Source organism: Lepidochelys olivacea, assembly GCF_965140295.1.
Source record: "Lepidochelys olivacea isolate rLepOli2 genome assembly, chromosome: 14".
Taxonomy (NCBI): Eukaryota; Metazoa; Chordata; order Testudines; family Cheloniidae; genus Lepidochelys; species Lepidochelys olivacea.
The window spans coordinates 40185805-40202449 of NC_140424.1; the positions used below are offsets into that span (position 1 = coordinate 40185805).

General features: G+C 47.7%; 1 pseudogene across 1 annotated transcript in view; it reads right to left on the reverse strand.

Annotated features, from left to right (window-relative positions):
* The window catches only part of LOC311530891 (zinc finger protein RFP-like), a 181845-nt pseudogene extending 178227 nt beyond the window's left edge, over positions 1–3618 (reverse strand). Inside the window, exon 1 of the transcript XR_014714581.1 lies at positions 3397–3618. The product of XR_014714581.1 is annotated as a zinc finger protein RFP-like (transcript). The remainder of the gene's footprint in view (positions 1–3396) is intronic.
* Positions 3619–16645: the final 13027 nt, after the last annotated feature.

The window sequence follows — 16645 nt, forward strand, 5'->3', positions numbered from 1 at the left end:
AACAGAGGTCGCACAAGGTCACTGAAGTCAAAGCGGGGAACAGAATCAGGGTCTCCAAATGGAATCCCAGGTCTTAGCTCCTCAGCCCCACGGCCTTGGCTGAAAGTGTCAAGTATCTGTTCATTGGTTCACCTGTTGCTAACGGTTACACCACACCAGAGCCAGCAACAGGAGACCAGAGCCCTGATCGCAAATGTTCTGTTGATGACTGGCAAACACTGGTGTAAGCCATTAGCACAGCCTGTGTCACGTTCCCTCCAGCAGCTGGCCCACACACAGCCCAACAATTATTCCCAGAGCTGAAGTGGTGTGGTGGGGATCTGAAGAGACATGATTTAAATCAGCGGTTTTCAGGGGTTGCGGCTCCGCAGGGTTCACCCCTGGCAGGGAAGGTGGCCGCTTCTTTATCTGCATCCCGCAAGGTTTCATCTACATTTAATGGGTTATTTAGTTGCGAAGAAATATACAATGGAAATGTAATTACAGGGGTATATGCAATCTACATGAAAGAGAACAAGAAACAGCCTTTATTAGTTTTCATGAAGTTTCCACATCAGACATCTTCTCATCTTAACACAACCCTAAATTGAAGTGTGTGTTAATCTAATTACCAAGGCCTACAGAATGGAAAGGTAATGTAATAATAAACAACAAGATTTAGACAAGTAAAAACAATACATTGAACATCTCTGGTTTGATCTCTGTCTGCACCAGTGAACTGGCTTGAACACACATCGATACACTTAACCCTTCTTTGATATTCGGACACAAGGGAACTATTGCTCTGCTCTGAGCTGGTCTGTCAGAGTCACATGAGCAATGTATTTTGCACACTGTAATTGCCTTTGAATTACAAGTTCCCAACTGGCAAGAAGAAAGATCAGCATCATGCGGCCAGCAGAGCTCCCAAATTACTGGATTAGTGGAAAATTCACTATTTTCCCTGATTTCCATTGCTTTTGCTGTCGTGCTTCAAAAGGAGACAGCTATTCACAGACACACGTGTGACTCTTCTGCCAGCAAACATGCAGCAAAGTCAGCATTAGAAGCCTTGACTTCAAATGTCACCTCTCTTTTTTGTTCTTTATATTTCCATGCACATCACAACTCGAGTCACAAATACAACACGAGATCCCCTGCCCGAGATAGCAGAGAACTATCAGACACTTTCTCCCCCCAATTACAAAGTATTTGAGAGGCTGCACAAGGTCACTTCAGGTGGAACTGGGAAAAGAACCCAGCTCTCCAATATGGAGAACCCAGGTGCTAGCCACTCATTCCTACTGCCTTTGGGTTGAATGCATAAAATAGATATGATCTGGTTAGCACCACTGCACAACAGAGCCAGGCACAGAACCTTGGAGCTCTGACCTCTAATCTGGCTCGTAAGCATTTGTGTACGTGATGGAACAGTGTGTCAAGTCCCCCAACAGTGATTGGCCTCAGAAATAATGGTGGGGGACCAGAGAGGCCATGTTATAAATCCTGCTGCTGTGGGAGTGGGGACTGAGGGGTTCCATGGGGTATTAAAAAAAGAAAACTAAAATATATAATTTAATTCACCCGCTCGTTGAAAATGTTATAAGCAATTGATTGAGGGGCAATGTGCCCTGAAATCCTGGTATTCCAGACTGAAAACATCAGTCTCAAATTATGGGCTGGGATTTTCTCAGGAGCCAAGTCCCCATTGAATTCCTGCCCTGAAGCCCTGGGGATTGCACTGGTTGGACAGACGTGGTCTAAGAAGCATTAGGGCCAAGCCCCATTAGACAGGCTGATTTGTTGTAAGAATGGTTGGGCTTTGCCCTAGTGCTGTCCTGAACACTCTCAGCAGCAATGCCTTCCGGGTAGGTATCTACAGTCCCAGTCCCTAGAAAGATCACCGAAGCAGTGGATCCTGAGAGATTTGAAGATGCTGCACTGTGGGACTCATGGAACCGCTGTGGTTGGTCCTTGCCCATGTACACCGCAGAACAGGTCAGACTGACCCAGGTCAGCACAGCCCAGGGGTTAGTTTTGCTGCAATCCAGTGTAATCCCAGTGGTAAATGACATGGACCCCTGAGCTGTCTGGAGCCCTTTTGTGTGTGGATTCAAGGTGCTGGGGGGGGGGGGGGAAGGTCCCTGCATTATTTAGCACAGTCACCTCCTGTGCCGGCATCTGAGTTTAACCCCTTCATCCCAATGAGAAACCTCATCTCCCTGCTGGGCCTGGGATGTTTGTCAAAGAGTCTTTCCTTCCTAATGGCCGCGCTTCATCACTGCTCAGTGCTGTTGTGGGGTGGCAGGCTGGTCGAGCAGTTTGGGCACTGGACTGGACCTTGGATATCTTGGTTGTATTCCCAATTCTGCCACTGACCTACTGCATGACCTTGGACAAGTCACTGCCCTCTCTGTGCCTCAGTTTCCCTTCCCCACCTCTTGTCTACTTCGTCTGCAACCTGTTCAAGGTGGGCATTGTCCCTCATTGTGTTTTATGCAGGGCCCAGATCTCATTTGGGGGCTGTGGGGACTGCTGTGATCCAAATAAAACTAATAATAAGTTCTATGATACAAATCAGGAACAAGATCAACAGCTTGTAACTTCCCCATCTCCAGCCTGAAGGCAGCATTCTCACATAGACCGGCCTGCAGCTCTTGTGAGTCAAGCCTCACTGATCATTTAACCGCTTCTGTTCTGTAAAAAGCAATTTTCCAATGTGCTGGGGGGAGGGGACTTGACACCTGGCTCTGCCCAGGCCCCACCCCGACTCCACCCCTTTTCCCAAGGCCCCACCCCAATTCTACTCACCCCATTCTGCCCCATCCCCGGAGGGTGCCAATGCTTACTCCTCCTCCTCTCCCCTCAATAGCCCCCACAGCTGAGCTTGACAGGCGGGAGGCACGGAGAGGCACTGATCAGCAGGGCCTGAGAGCAGGACCCACGCGGTCGGCACCTATGATAAAAAAGTTCCCTTATTTCACCAGGGGAAGCTGGTTTTAATAAGGATTCCGCTTCTTAGATAAAAGTCTCCCATGTCAGGTATCTTGAAAGACTATTTTTTGCCCTTCTTGCCACTCTCCCAGATCATCTATTTTTCAGTAGTATCTCCCATTCAGTGAAGGCTTTGGAGAGCTGAATGATGCAGATACACTTGCAACAGGCAACTTCCGGTGAAATGAACCTTGTAACCAAAGTTATTACCATTAAATTTGACAGCAACTCCCTACCTTGTACTCCTGGGCAGCTTCCTCTGTAGGAACCACCATGTGAGCTCTGTGCACTTGGGATCTGTCGCACACCACACAGATGGGGGTTTGATCCTCTTCACAGAACAGTTTCAGAGCCTCCTGGTGTTCCCCACACACCCTGCCCCCTTTCGCTGCCTGAAAAGTCAGCCCCTTTGGCTATTTCTACATTTGCCAGCTGCCTGTTGGGCCTGAGGTTTCTCTGTTGCACAGTTTCTCTGCACTGAGGGCAGGAGGCGGCTGTGTCGGGTCCCTCCCAGCACTGGGCGATGCAGGCTCGGCAGAGATTGTGCCCACACTCCAGAGTGACAGGGTCTGTGAAATACTCCAGACAGACGGGACATGTCGCTTCCTCCTGGAGACTTTCCACGGGGCTCTCTGCAGCCATGGCTCCCTCTCTCTGGGCAGTGGGACAAGGTTACTTTCACTTTCGTGAGATCAGGAAGGGAGGGGCAGGCTGGGGGTGGGGGTGCTGTACCAGCACTGATGGTGAAAAAAATCCAAATAAAAACAAAAAACAAAAGCCTTGCCCCCCAACTGCCCCAGCCAGGGCCCCCACAATGCCAGAGCCAGACCCCCACGCCTCCACCCCACTCTGGGCCCCATGCAACACCCCCCCCCCCCACACACACACTGTCCATGCTAAGGCCTCCACCATACACCCCCACACACTGTATATACCAGCACCCCCTACTCATTCTGCATTCAAATCCCTCCCCCCATACACTCTGGGGACCCCCTGAAGCAACACCTCTCTGTGCCCCGCCAGAAACCCACACAGCCAGTGTCCCCTTTGCCCCTCTTACCCCCTCCCCCCCACACGATACCACCAGTCCAGTGTGCCCACCAGGACCCACCAACCAACACTAAGAGAAAGACAGGCCAACACACCGAGCAGAACTTTTAATATTTTTTTAAAAAAAGAAACAGAAAAAAAAAGCAGGGGAGCTGACCCGAGGTGCAGCCAGTACACACCCAGAGCAGATCCCCAGCAGACACCCCCTCCCAGGCTGGTGCACCCCAGATAACCAAAGACTGACCAATAATTAGCACAGGGCAGTGGGTGCCACTCCCCTCCCACCACCAGCCCAGTCGAGCCACCCCCAGCCCAGCTGTGCCAACCCCCCCAACTCGCGCAAACCCTGCTGCAGCCTCCGCCTGCCCCTCCCCCACACAGCCTGTGTGTCCCCCCGACCCCAGCTGCCCCACAACAGCCCCCCCGCCCCGGTGCACTGCAACTGCCAGGCCAGCAGGGCAAGGGCAGGTTAAATCGATGCTGCCCTGCTGCAGGTACTGCTATCCCCCCCTCAAACCACAACGCCCGGCCCCCCCGCAACCAACAACCTCCCTGCCGTGAACCAGGCGCAGCAAAGCAAGCTGGTGGCTGGGGTGGCCCTGCTGAAGGGGCGGCACTCCGGCAGCAGCCCCGGCGGCAATTCGGCGGCAGCCCCTCTCCGTTGTTTCCCAAGGCTGCAATTCACTTCACCTCTGGGTGTCCTCGATCCCACCTGCCACATGGGGCTAATGCTGACCCTGCCTCCTAGGCTGAATCCATTCATGGCTGTGTGGTGATGGGGGAAATGGCGATACCAAGGTGAGTAGATTTGGGCTGAATTACTCCACAGTCTGAGAGTGAGAGCCAGCTCCCTGCAGGGGGCACGGGAGAGAGAGGGACTCAGGCCAGCTCCGCATAGAGGGGGGTCAGGGCTTTAGCCCTGCAGCTTCTGCCGCTAGGGCATCTGGGGGTCCTGAACTGGGGGCTTCAGCCCCACGTCTTCTCCCAGGGTCCAGGGCTTCTCCCACCCACCCTGCGCGGCTTCTGCCGGGGTCCGTGGCAGTGTTCCCTGTAATTTTTTATGTCCATGTGCGGAATGACTTTTGTTATGTGCACGAATATGGAGGTGTGTGGTAGGGCTGGGGCCAAGCGGTCTCAGGGGGGCTCAGGGCTGGGGCATAGAGTTTGAGTGCGGGGCAGGTGAGGGCTCTGTCTGTGCATGTGGGGTTAGGGGTCAGGCTGGTGATGAAGGGTTTGGGGTGCTGGCTGCCCTTGGGACTACCCCCAGCCCTCTCTCACCGGCTCCAGCTCGGGGCCACTTGAGAGGTGCCTCTCTACGGTCACAGCATCTCCAGGGGCTCGGCTGGGGGCATCTGTCCCCCAGCCAGAGCAGGTCCAGGCTAGGCTTGGTGGGGGTCAGGGAAGGGGCATAGCTGAGAGGGAATTTAGGTCCGGGGCTTCTCCTTTATCCCCACCCTGCCCAGCGCATCTCCTGCTGGGGTCTGGAGCTTCTCCTCCCCTTAATCTGCCACTGCACCCATCCAGCCTGTGTGCATAGGAGCCCTGCAGCATGCCTGGGTGATTTCAAACGGCCTGGGGCTCCCGGCCACCGCTACCAGGACCACCGCAGTGGTGGCAGCCAGGGTCCGCAGGCCCTTTGAAATCTCCTGGGCCCCTAGGCAATTACCCCCTTGCCCCCCCAGTGGCCCCTGGTGGGTGAAAGGTGTAACTGCAGCACGTCTCTGGCAGAATGTATTTTCTGCAGAGAAAAAGAAAATTCTGGATGGCACATGAATTCTGTGCCTACGCAGGGGCACAGAATCCCCTGAGCAGTGTTTGATGGCTTGTGCTGCTCTCCCTTTTATCTAATCCCCGGTAAATGCAGTTTCACCCCTTTTAATTATTTATTTTATTACTCTCATTGTTCTTAGTTCACCATCACTTTGGGTAAGACTGTGTAGAGGTATGTCCTTGTGCTACCTGGTTCACGATTGACTTACTTCGCCCGTGTTCACTAAGGGCACTGGCCTATTGTTGGTTTAAAGCCCCTTAAACGGATGAATGTAGCAGCTTCCCTTTGTCCAGGTTAACGGTTACACATGAGAGCAAGACACAATAGCAAAGAGAAGACCCGAGGCCACTCTGGAATTTTTGTGTTGCATGTGTGTGTGTGTGCGTCCACACGCGCACCCAGTCACAAGTTGACTGAGAGAGTTTGGAGCAGTGAGCAAAGGAAGATTTCTGAGGTTTTTTTTGGATGGGTGGGATGGTTTGGTGCCTCCTTAGATAATGGAAACAGAACTTCCTACATACTTTGTAAATACACTAGATTGTATGAAAGATACCAGACTCATCATCAAATTCTGCTCTCAACTAGAACAGTGCGCAGGGCCTTCAACATCAGCCATCCACTCGGGTCAACCTAATAACACACTCTTGTATGAAATCTCTCTCAGAGGCAAATTTCTACTGTAATTTTAACTAAACATAGATATACAGTAGTGATAACCCCAAGAAATCATATGGTACATCATGCCTCAAAGAATTATGATTTAAAACCAAGTAAGTTTGGGGTTCTTTTCATTTTTTGTTTCTGAGCCTTTAGGGGTGCATTAGATTCACATTTTCACTTTTTTTCCAAAACCACAAGTTAAAATTTTTTTATTGGTATACTTAGTGAAAACTGTGATTCTCAAGCAATCATTTGATTCCAGAAGCTTGTGCTTTCAGAATAAAAACACCAAATGGTAATGCCACCCTCTTGGTAAAATGGCAAGAGTCAGTAACACTGGTGATATATATTTGGCTATCTAGACACACATGACACTGGTATCAATGACAATTGCACTGAATACAGCTAAGGACACGGTTACATTATGTTTCTGGATACAGGCTGTACCTTGCAAGCTGAAATTGCAACCTTTGATTGACTTACTGCTCTGAAAGGTTCCATATATCTGAAATGGCTTTATGTTCCTATGACAATTAATACCATTTTGGACTTCCAATATTATGAACTTTTTATACCTTTTAATTAAAAATAATAAACCTAATGTCTGTAACTAATCCTCCCATTTTGTGAACACTGAAGCATATGCTTTTTGGAGGTAGCTGCCCTGGGACATGTGTAAGGTGATCAGTAGATACTGCCAGGCTTATGGCCTGAGGACATCCTGATTTTTTGTACCTCAGTGGTGGCCACCCTATTTCAAAGCCTTCGCTGTCCTTCATTCTCACAAGTTTACTTTTTTCCCCTTCCTAACAGGGGTATCATTTGCTGGTGCCCCTCCAACCTTGGTTCCCCCGCCCGCAAAATTTTCATAGCTCTTTGCCAGGGGTTGTGTGAAAAACAGCCCCATCAAATTTAGCCATCAGGTTTAGCTACCAGTGGTGGTTTCTGATACTATCCATATCACGTCTTGCTTTCCTATCTGAATTAACTACCCCCAACTTTCCACATGGGTGTCTCATTCAGAGGGCCCTGCCTGCCACATCCCTCCTCACCCCCGCGAGACCACACCCCCCCGCCTGCCACTCACCACATACTTCCTCACCCCCCCGTGAAACGCCTGCCTGCTGCTCACCGTGTGCCTCCTCACCTCCACCCCATCCCCTGTGAGATCCTTCCCCCACTGCTCTCCATGACCCTCCTTTTCTTCACCCCCCCAACAAAATCCCCCCGCCAACTGCCACTTGCCCCATCCCTCCTCATCCCCCAGCCCCTGCAAGATCTCCCAGCCCACGGGTCACTGTGTCCCTCCTCTCCTCCACCCTCCCCGCAAGACTGCCCAGCGCACCCTGTCCCTCCTCTCATCCACCCCCCTACCCACAAGATGCCTCTACCCATCACTCACTGTGTCCCTCCTCTCCTCCATCTCCTTGCCCGTGAGACTCCCCATACCTCACTCATGTCCCTCCTCTACTCCATCGCCCCGTGAGATCCCCACGTTGCCGTGTCCCTCCTCTCACCCATCCCCTGCCCGTAAGACCCCCAACCTGCTCCGCATCCTTCCTCACCCCTCCTCCCCGTCAAGAGCCCTCCCCCCTTGCTGCATCCCTTATCAACGCTGCCCTCACATGGGCAGGAGATTGATGCAGTGAATGGTGGTGGCTGGGCAGGGCCTGCGGTGAAGTGGGGACAGGGCCTGGGGGGGGCACGGGGGTGGAATGGGGTTGCAAGAGGTGGGACAGGGAACTAGCCTCCCCCAGGGGAAGCTTCACCCGCCACCCGTGTTAAGGCTGTTTTAGTGCTTGAAGGGTTCACGGTTGATACCTGGTGAGTGAAATCTAAATACAGAACAGACAACCAGTGGGGGGTTTGTGCCCTGCTTTGTAACTGCCCTGAGGTTGGACCTCACGTTCTTGAGCTGCCCACAACAATTACGGCTGGGACATGAAGGTGAAGGAAACAAGAATTGTTTGTAGTGTTTTTATTTTACAATAAGTAGGTGGAAAGCAGGAAAGGAAAAGGAGCTAAGACAGAGTTTAATGACCACAGCATATTGTAAGGAGATCCACAGCTACTGAGAGCAGTTTGCTTAATGGCACTAAAATAGCACCAATGCCCAGGAATTAATATAGGGAATTAATGAGTTACAGTCTCACTTTCAGTAACACATCATAAATCCCTCTGTCCCTCTCAGGTTCCCTTTCCTTCTCCCTTTTCTTTCATACTCTCCTTCTCTACTCAGCATTTTTCTAGCCCTCACTTGTGATCCCTGTTTATTTTCCTGTGTCTTTCCCACTCTCCTCCCCCCCACAGATCATCCCCCTTGGCTGCTCCCTTCTTTCCCCTGATTTTCTGCCTTCCCCTCTTGCTGCCCCAGCGAGATCTAATCCCACAGATCTGCACAAAATACTCCCAGCTGCTGCAGAGCTTCCAGCTTCTCCCAAAACCCTGATTGATTCATGCTGGGTCCCCACCTCTGCCTGCCCCCAGCCCGGTTGTTAGTTCTGCCCCCTGCCCAGCCCCCACCTCTGCCTCTCAGGGCCCCTCTGCCCCTCCTGCAGCCCCAGGGGTTCCTCCTCCTCCCCCTCTGCCTCCTGGATCTGCAGGGAGGGAGGGGGAGGAGCTTCCAGGGGCCATAGAGATGAGGGGCCAGGGGCTGGGTAGATGGGAGTCCTCCAAGGTCATAGAGACTAGGAGTCGTGAGACTAGAGAGGGAAAGTGAAGATCCCGGCCTCGGCACCAGCATCGATAAATGTCACCTGCCCCCGGCCACAGTCCAGACAAACCCAGATCCAGATGGAGGAGCTGCTGCAGCTTTTTATAGTCTCTTGCCATGTGGTCTGTCTTTCTTTGTCCGAAAGACAAGCTGTCCATCACCTGGCCTGGAAAAACCTCAGAGTTCTGTCCACAGGCAGGTCCCTGCATGCCTTGCTGAGTCACAAGGCGTGTCTGCCTTCTCTTAGTGGGTCAGTTGTATAGCTGATGGTTCTTAATGGGCCATCAAGCAGGCTAGGCAGAGCTGACACCAACTTGTCTGGGGTGTCACCCAGAAGCACAGCATAAGTTTGGAATACAGACAATATAGAGACGATACTTATATCTTTGCATGTATCATTTTTGTATTTAAACAGATAGCATAATCATAAAGAGTAAACCATAAGATCATGGTGTCAGCATCCTCTTTCTGTATATGCTGCAGAATGTGTGTCAAGCAGTCCTCCCTCCCTGGGGTTGAGCCACAGAAACAATAGCAATTACTCCTGAAACTCAAGTAATAGACAGGGTGATTTTGTGGTTGCAAGTCATAATTTTTCCCCGAGATTTTTCAATGCTTTATTTCATTTAGACCATAGTTAAACTGTTATAATCTGTAGCCTCTGGTCTGACATGTAACAAACTGCAGTTGTTCCACATTGCGAACAGTTGTCACACATTTTGGTTGCTGGCATCATCATACATTGGCCAGTTTGGAGGTTGAAAGTGAGAAACTAGCTCCCTGTTACAGATATTTAATCACACTGCCCATGTGGTTGCAGCTCGGTAATGTGCACTGGTGAGATTAGGGTGACCAGATGTCCCTATTTTATTGGGACAGTCCCAATATTTGGGCCTTTTTCTTATATAGGCACCTATTACTCCACACCCACTGTCCCAATTTTTCACACTTGCTGTCTGGTCAACCTAGGTGAGATTTGAAAGATTTCTCTTTCAAGACCTTCCCATGTCTATGTGTGTGGGGATATGGATCTTTTTCTCCAACCTTGACCCCAGAATTCTGGGCACCCTCTATCAGTCTGCTTTGCAGATTGGGAGGCCATTCTCAGCACAAAAAACAGAGAGAATCATCGCTGGGAGCAATGCTGTTGCCGGTGTTGGTGGCTAACTCAGAGCTGATTTATCCATTGTCATCTTAGGCTTCGCCCACCTGCTCCATGGCTCCGGTGTTATCAGAGAACTTGGGCCCACTTGTTCTGAGTCTGAAGCTACTTTCAGCGACTGCTTCAGGAGACAGAGCTTCAGTCTGGCATCCCATGATTTTCTGGTCTGGGTGGAGAATGAGAGGCGGACAGAGCACCTGTCTGAGACGTGAGATTCTCCCAGGTAGAATAGGCATCTGCTCTGTCTGTCTTTCAGTGGGATGAGACCAACCCATGATAGCACAGCTTGAAGCCCATCTTAGAGTCCATCACATGTACAGACACCTCCTCCCCCTCCCCCCGTACAAAGAGGGAGCCCCAGAGAGGGGGTTTGGTCACAGATTTTCCACGCAGATGAGGATTTCAGGGTGTATGCCAATGAAGGGGGGTAATTTAGAGGAGTTCTGAATTTTCAGATATTTTTAGGAGGAATTAGAATGCTGGAGATTGCTCAGCAGATCAGACTCCGCTAGCTTGAGACTTACTTCCACAGATGGTCAGAGGGATCTGAGGGAACGGCAGGAACGCTCCCCCTTGTATTCCCTTGCACAGGAGCACACAGAGGCTCAGGGCATATACATGGCCCCACTGGATAATGCTACCTAAAGGCAGGGGCGGCCCTAGACTAGCTGCCAGCAACTGGTGCCCTAAGCGAACCATGCAATCAGCGCCCCCACCCCCAAACCCCCAGCGCAGATCTAGGCTGAGGTTTTTGGTAAACTGGGAAACATTTGCCCCTTTTTTCTTTTTAATGTTTTTTAAGCATTTTTTTTTAAAACAGAGGCTTAATTATTTAGTTTGTCCATCCGTCCATCTATCTGACCAATGTTTCTGCGATCAGATAAAATAGAGACACGAAATTTTCAGAACAGATTTGTACACAACAGCTAGATGATATTTCAGTCCGATTTCAAATAAAAATACATTACAAATGTTAATTATAATTTTTATTATTACAAATCCAAAATCATCCATTACGCAATCCTGCTTTAACTGCCATTTCCACCACATCCAATATAGAAAGAAATAAGAAAACTCTTCAATGAACTTCAACCAGTATTTACAAAACACTCCAAATAAAAAACACTCTGTGCTCTTAAAACATGATTTTTCTTGCTTTAAGTTTTGAAAATTCAGTCAGTAATTCTTTTAGATCCAGTTTTCCAGCTATTTCATGCTCTATTGACATTGTGGCAAGTCCAACAAGTCTCTCTTGCACCATTGTTGAACACGGATATGTTTTTATCAATTTTATCTTTGAGAAGCTATGTTCCCCACTAGCTATGGAAACTGGCAAAGTTAAAGAATGCGTAGAGCTATAAAAATGTTTGGAAAACTGTCTGTGAGTTTATTTTCACAAACAAACTTCAGTACTTCTTCAGGAGTGGAATGTTTCTTAAATCATCTTGAAAAAGCCTGAAGCTCACTACACAAATCTGTAGCATCAATGTCTTTTGAATTTTCATGAGTCAATGCTGACTCCAGTTTTATACAAAATTCTCTTATCTGTTTTGCTGTTTTCTTTTGCAAGCTGTGGATCTCCTATAGAAAGCCAAATACTGACTCTCGCTGCTGCATCTGTTAAAATCTTTCATCAACCGAGTGAATAGCAGTATCAAGGACTGTGAAGTAGAAATTCACTTTGAACCTTTGTTTTGGGTTCTGAATGGGTGTGTCCCATCCTTCATACAAAAACTGTTGTTTCTTTTGCCGAATGCGAACTGGCTCTGGTTCAAATTCTGTCGGAAAGTCTATTTCTGCAGCAAGCTCAAGAGAATCTACCAGTGTTCTTTCGAACCCTTCATCACTTCTGAATTCCTCCAGAATATTTTTAGTTTGCTGAAGTTTTTGAATAGCAGAAGGTATGTTCAAGTTCTTTTCCTGAAGCTGCTTACTAGTGATGTTAATCTCGAAAAGGATATTATACCACAAAATGAGTGACGTCACAAATTTGAACTTGGAAAGGCCATTTGCAAGACCTTCTGCATCTGAACGTGCTGTATTGCCAGATGAGCCAGTAAAGTTAGTATCATTAGAAATTTCAATTAGGGCATCATGAATGTTTCCAAGTTCATAGCAAAGAGGCTTCAAAGCATCAATGCGACTCTCCCATCTTGTCTGACTAAGTGGTTTCATAGTTAGACAATTCACATGGCGAGTCAGAATCTCCCAACGGCATGTTGAGCTTGAGAAAAACAAGTAAGCACGTTACACCAGGTCAAAGAAACCGCTTGCCTCCAAACAGCATCTAGCACAGGGGTGGGCAAACTTTTTGGCCCGAGGGCCAGATCTGGGTGGGGAAATTACTCAAATGCCATTCAAAATTACATTAGTAAAAGTTAATTTGCTTAACTCATTTGTCACCAAAATTGCACAAGTCCCCCTTCCTTACTGCAGAGTGTACGTCAGAAGTTTTTTGATAATAAATATGACAGACTAGAGACTATAAATTCTGGGAGACTGTGCCTAAAGGAATAAATGACTGCTGCACAGTTCTTAGAATTCATCTGAATCACTGACAAACACCTTCCCTACAGGCGCACTGGTTGCCAGTAGTGGCTGACAATGGGCTGAGGCGAGAACATGCAAGGAATTGAAAATATATTGTATTATCTCAACTAATGATAACAGGGAAAGATAAAACATTTTATAAACTTGTCACTTTACTTTTATATGACCACACAGCAAGCTTCATAAGGTGTTATTTAACAGCATCATTGAATAGATCCAGAAGCTAAACATTGAGCTTAAAGAAAAGGAGGACTTGTGGCACCTTAGAAACTAACCAATTTATTTGAGCATAAGCTTTCATGAGCTGCAGCTCACTTCACCGGATGCATCCGATGAAGTGAGCTGTAGCTCATGAATGAAAGCTTATGCTCAAATAAATTGGTTAGTCTCTAAGGTGCCACAAGTCCTCCTTTTCTTTTTGCGAATACAGACTAACACGGCTGCTACTCTGAAACCTGACATTGAGCTTAGCAACTATTTTCATGTGGCATTTTATGAATGAGTTAACATATACATGTGAATGCGAAAAGTACCTTAAAACTGACGAGTCTTGTAGTTTGAGAAAGTTGAAGGATTTGGGGTTAGCATCACATTAAAAACAAAAGTAACAACAAAATCCTGCTTCTTGATGTGGACTTTGCACATTAAGAGGTAGGCAGGCTGAGTGCTTAAAAATTATTTAATGCATGGAATCTGATGGCCGTTAACATTACATCATTCTCCTTTTAAATGTAAGCAGTATTGAAATGGGGTCCTGTGTAACCTTTAACTCCCATTTGGCCAGGAGCCAATAGCTGGAGAGTTCGATTTCATATTTGATCTGAAAGAGGAGCAGCACCTCTCCTTCAGTGCAAGCATTAGCGTTTTACCATGGAGTTGAAATCCACAGCCATTCTGCTCTGAAGGCATTGTGCCAGCAACTCTGCAACTTGAGCTGTCTTACTATTGACCTTAACAATAAGATGGCCCTTTAAAATAGCCGGCTACTCACCCTCAAGAAATGTATTTAAAGGATTTATTTTAGCCTGATTATTGCTCTGGCTTGGCTGTTACAGGAGTTTTCACCTTTCAAAGACTTTCTTTTACTATCACTACATTCTCTAAAACAGCAGCTTCCCCTATGCAGCTGCAGAGTTTTATTGTCGCCTTTCCTTACGGGCTTTTTAAGAAATCCTTTTTCTTCCAAACTGGTAAATGTGTTTTTCTCTTTCAGCAGAGCGCTGCTGAGTTTGAAACTGCAAGTACTAGAGGAAATGAGAGGTTGTCATCTTTTCAACTGCTCTGATGTGGGCAGATTAGTCTCCTCTTAAAGAAACAGCCACATTCCTGCTAAAATAGAAGCGTCAGACCAGCAGATTAAAATATCCAGGAGCCCCAAATTACCTGAATACAGTAATGATTTTGAAGAGACTCTTGTTCTTGTTTTTTTGTGAACGATAGTAAATGTCAAAAATAGTAATAATTACTTTTACATCCGCTCATCAGAATATAAAATTCTCCTGTGGATAATTACGAATCATAATAATAATACCTTTGCATTGCTAACCTGGAGTTTAGAGTGAATGCCATTTTTAAAATGACAGTATCATCCTGTGGATAATTAGGAACGGGATGAGCCGTGTCTGGATCCAGAGTCACATTCACTAAGGTGGAGAGAGAGAATCAGAGTGTTAGGGGCAGAACTCAGCCCTGCGGGAAGTTTGGACCATTTCTCACACTCCCCAGCAGCCCTGTTCAGCTGGGACAGGCCTGGATCCCAGGGAGCTCCAGGGCACTGACTGATTCCTCAGTTTCACTCCCAGAAACTGATCAATAGAGAGAAATGGAGGAAAGAGACTGAATCTGCAGGCAGGGGAGTTGAGAGGAGGTCAGAAACAGATTTAACCCACTTGGAAATCCTCCTCCCCACAGTTGGTCCTCCCTGCCTTGTCCTGGGTGAAGAGGGGAAGACATGGCATTGGCAGGGCCAATCAGAGGCAGGGCCAGGAGGGCCATTTGGCCTGGGCCTCAAGCTCAAAAGGAGCCTCAAATTTAGACAATTGTTAATTTTTTGAAATTTGATAAGTTTCACAACTTGTGCAAAGGAAATCCTTTCTTCAAATTAGTTGTTTTGAAATTCCAAGTAACATTCCACAAGATGAAAAGGAATACTTGTGGCACCTTAGAGACTAACCAATTTATTTGAGCATGAGCTTTCGTGCTCAAATAAATTGGTTAGTCTCTAAGGTGCCACAAGTACTCCTTTTCTTTTTGCGAATACAGACTAACACAGCTGTTACTCTGAAACCTGATTCCACAAGATGCTGATCATCATGCTTTCCCGACTCGTTTGCTGACAAAATCTTTTTATTATGGCTAAGGGCCTCAAAAGCTGGAAGTGGGCCGGGCCTCTCTGGACCTCTGAGAGGGCCTGGGCATTGGGGAGGAGCCGCTCCAGGCCAAAGACTAAGAAGGAGGATGTGGCATTGTGTGAGGTAGCCTCTCCCCAGGCCAGAGAGAAGAGAGGCAGTGGCTGCATGAGAGGGAAATCTATTCCCCAACTCATGAAGACGTGAACAGCATGAAGAGAAAGGTCAAAAAAAGCCCGGCCCAAGGGAAAGGGAGGGGGATGCTGGAGAAGAACCATGGGCAGACTCCCTCACTCTACTCGTTCCTCTGGATTTAATACCCAACAGGCATGTGAAAGCCTCACAGAATCCCTGGGCAGAGTTAAGGGTGCCTGGTTGCTGGACAATGAAAATGTTTCTGTTCCTCGTCGTGGGCATGAACTGAGCAATGCGGTTGGTGTCAGGATTGTTTATGTGACCGCAGCTGGGGGTCTCCTCAGTGCATGATGTGTTTCTTGTTAGAAGGGTCTGTTTGACTTGTTACTTTATCTACATGTTCATGACGATGTTTCCATGGGAATTTTCTCTTCCTATAAAGAAAATCTCCCTCTGGAGTCTCACCACGTCTGTGTGATCTGACGAGCTCCTTTTTCTCTCCAATTCAGCTGGTGGGACGTCTGGCAGGTGGGAGGGAGGCGGAGGGAGAAGATGAGATTTCATGCTTTCGTGTTTGTAATGACATCCCCACTCTTAACTGACATATTGTCTTGGCAAATCCCAAAGAGGCCTGTCTTCCTCGCAGACCGAGCATCAGCCAGATCAATCTCTAGCTTAGTTCTTAACCTGGCCCGGTTGGATATTCAGTTTATGTCCGTCAGTGGTGATTATATCACACCGCCAAAGGTTTTGATGACCATGTGATCCCTGCAGTAAACATGCTTGGGAATTCCTTGATCTTCCAGCCTAATAATATGTCGCTACTAAGAAAGCCACCAAAACCAAACCAGTGCTCATGGAGGTGATTATTGGATTCAGCGTTAAATATCCTTAAATATTTTCACTGATATAACAGTGTTTTATTTATGAGCCAGAAAAAGACAGAGAGGGACAGACACATTCAGAGAACTTTAATAAATATCTGGGACTCATCTGGGCTGAGATAAGGTGTTTGGGTGCTGGTCGGTGACAGTGTTTTTGGTTACTAGTGTCTTTTAGTTTTTATTCACGTTTCTTTAATGAAGATGTTTCCAAGAGAATTTTCTCTTAATTTAAATATAAACATCCCCTGAAACCTCACCCTTCATATGTGATGCCACATGCCAGAGATCTCCCACTATTCTTCTCCACTTCACATGGCAGAGGGTCTGGAGAGAATAAAAGGATCAATGAGATTTCATTCTGTGACATTTACAATGGTATAATCACCATTAACTGATATA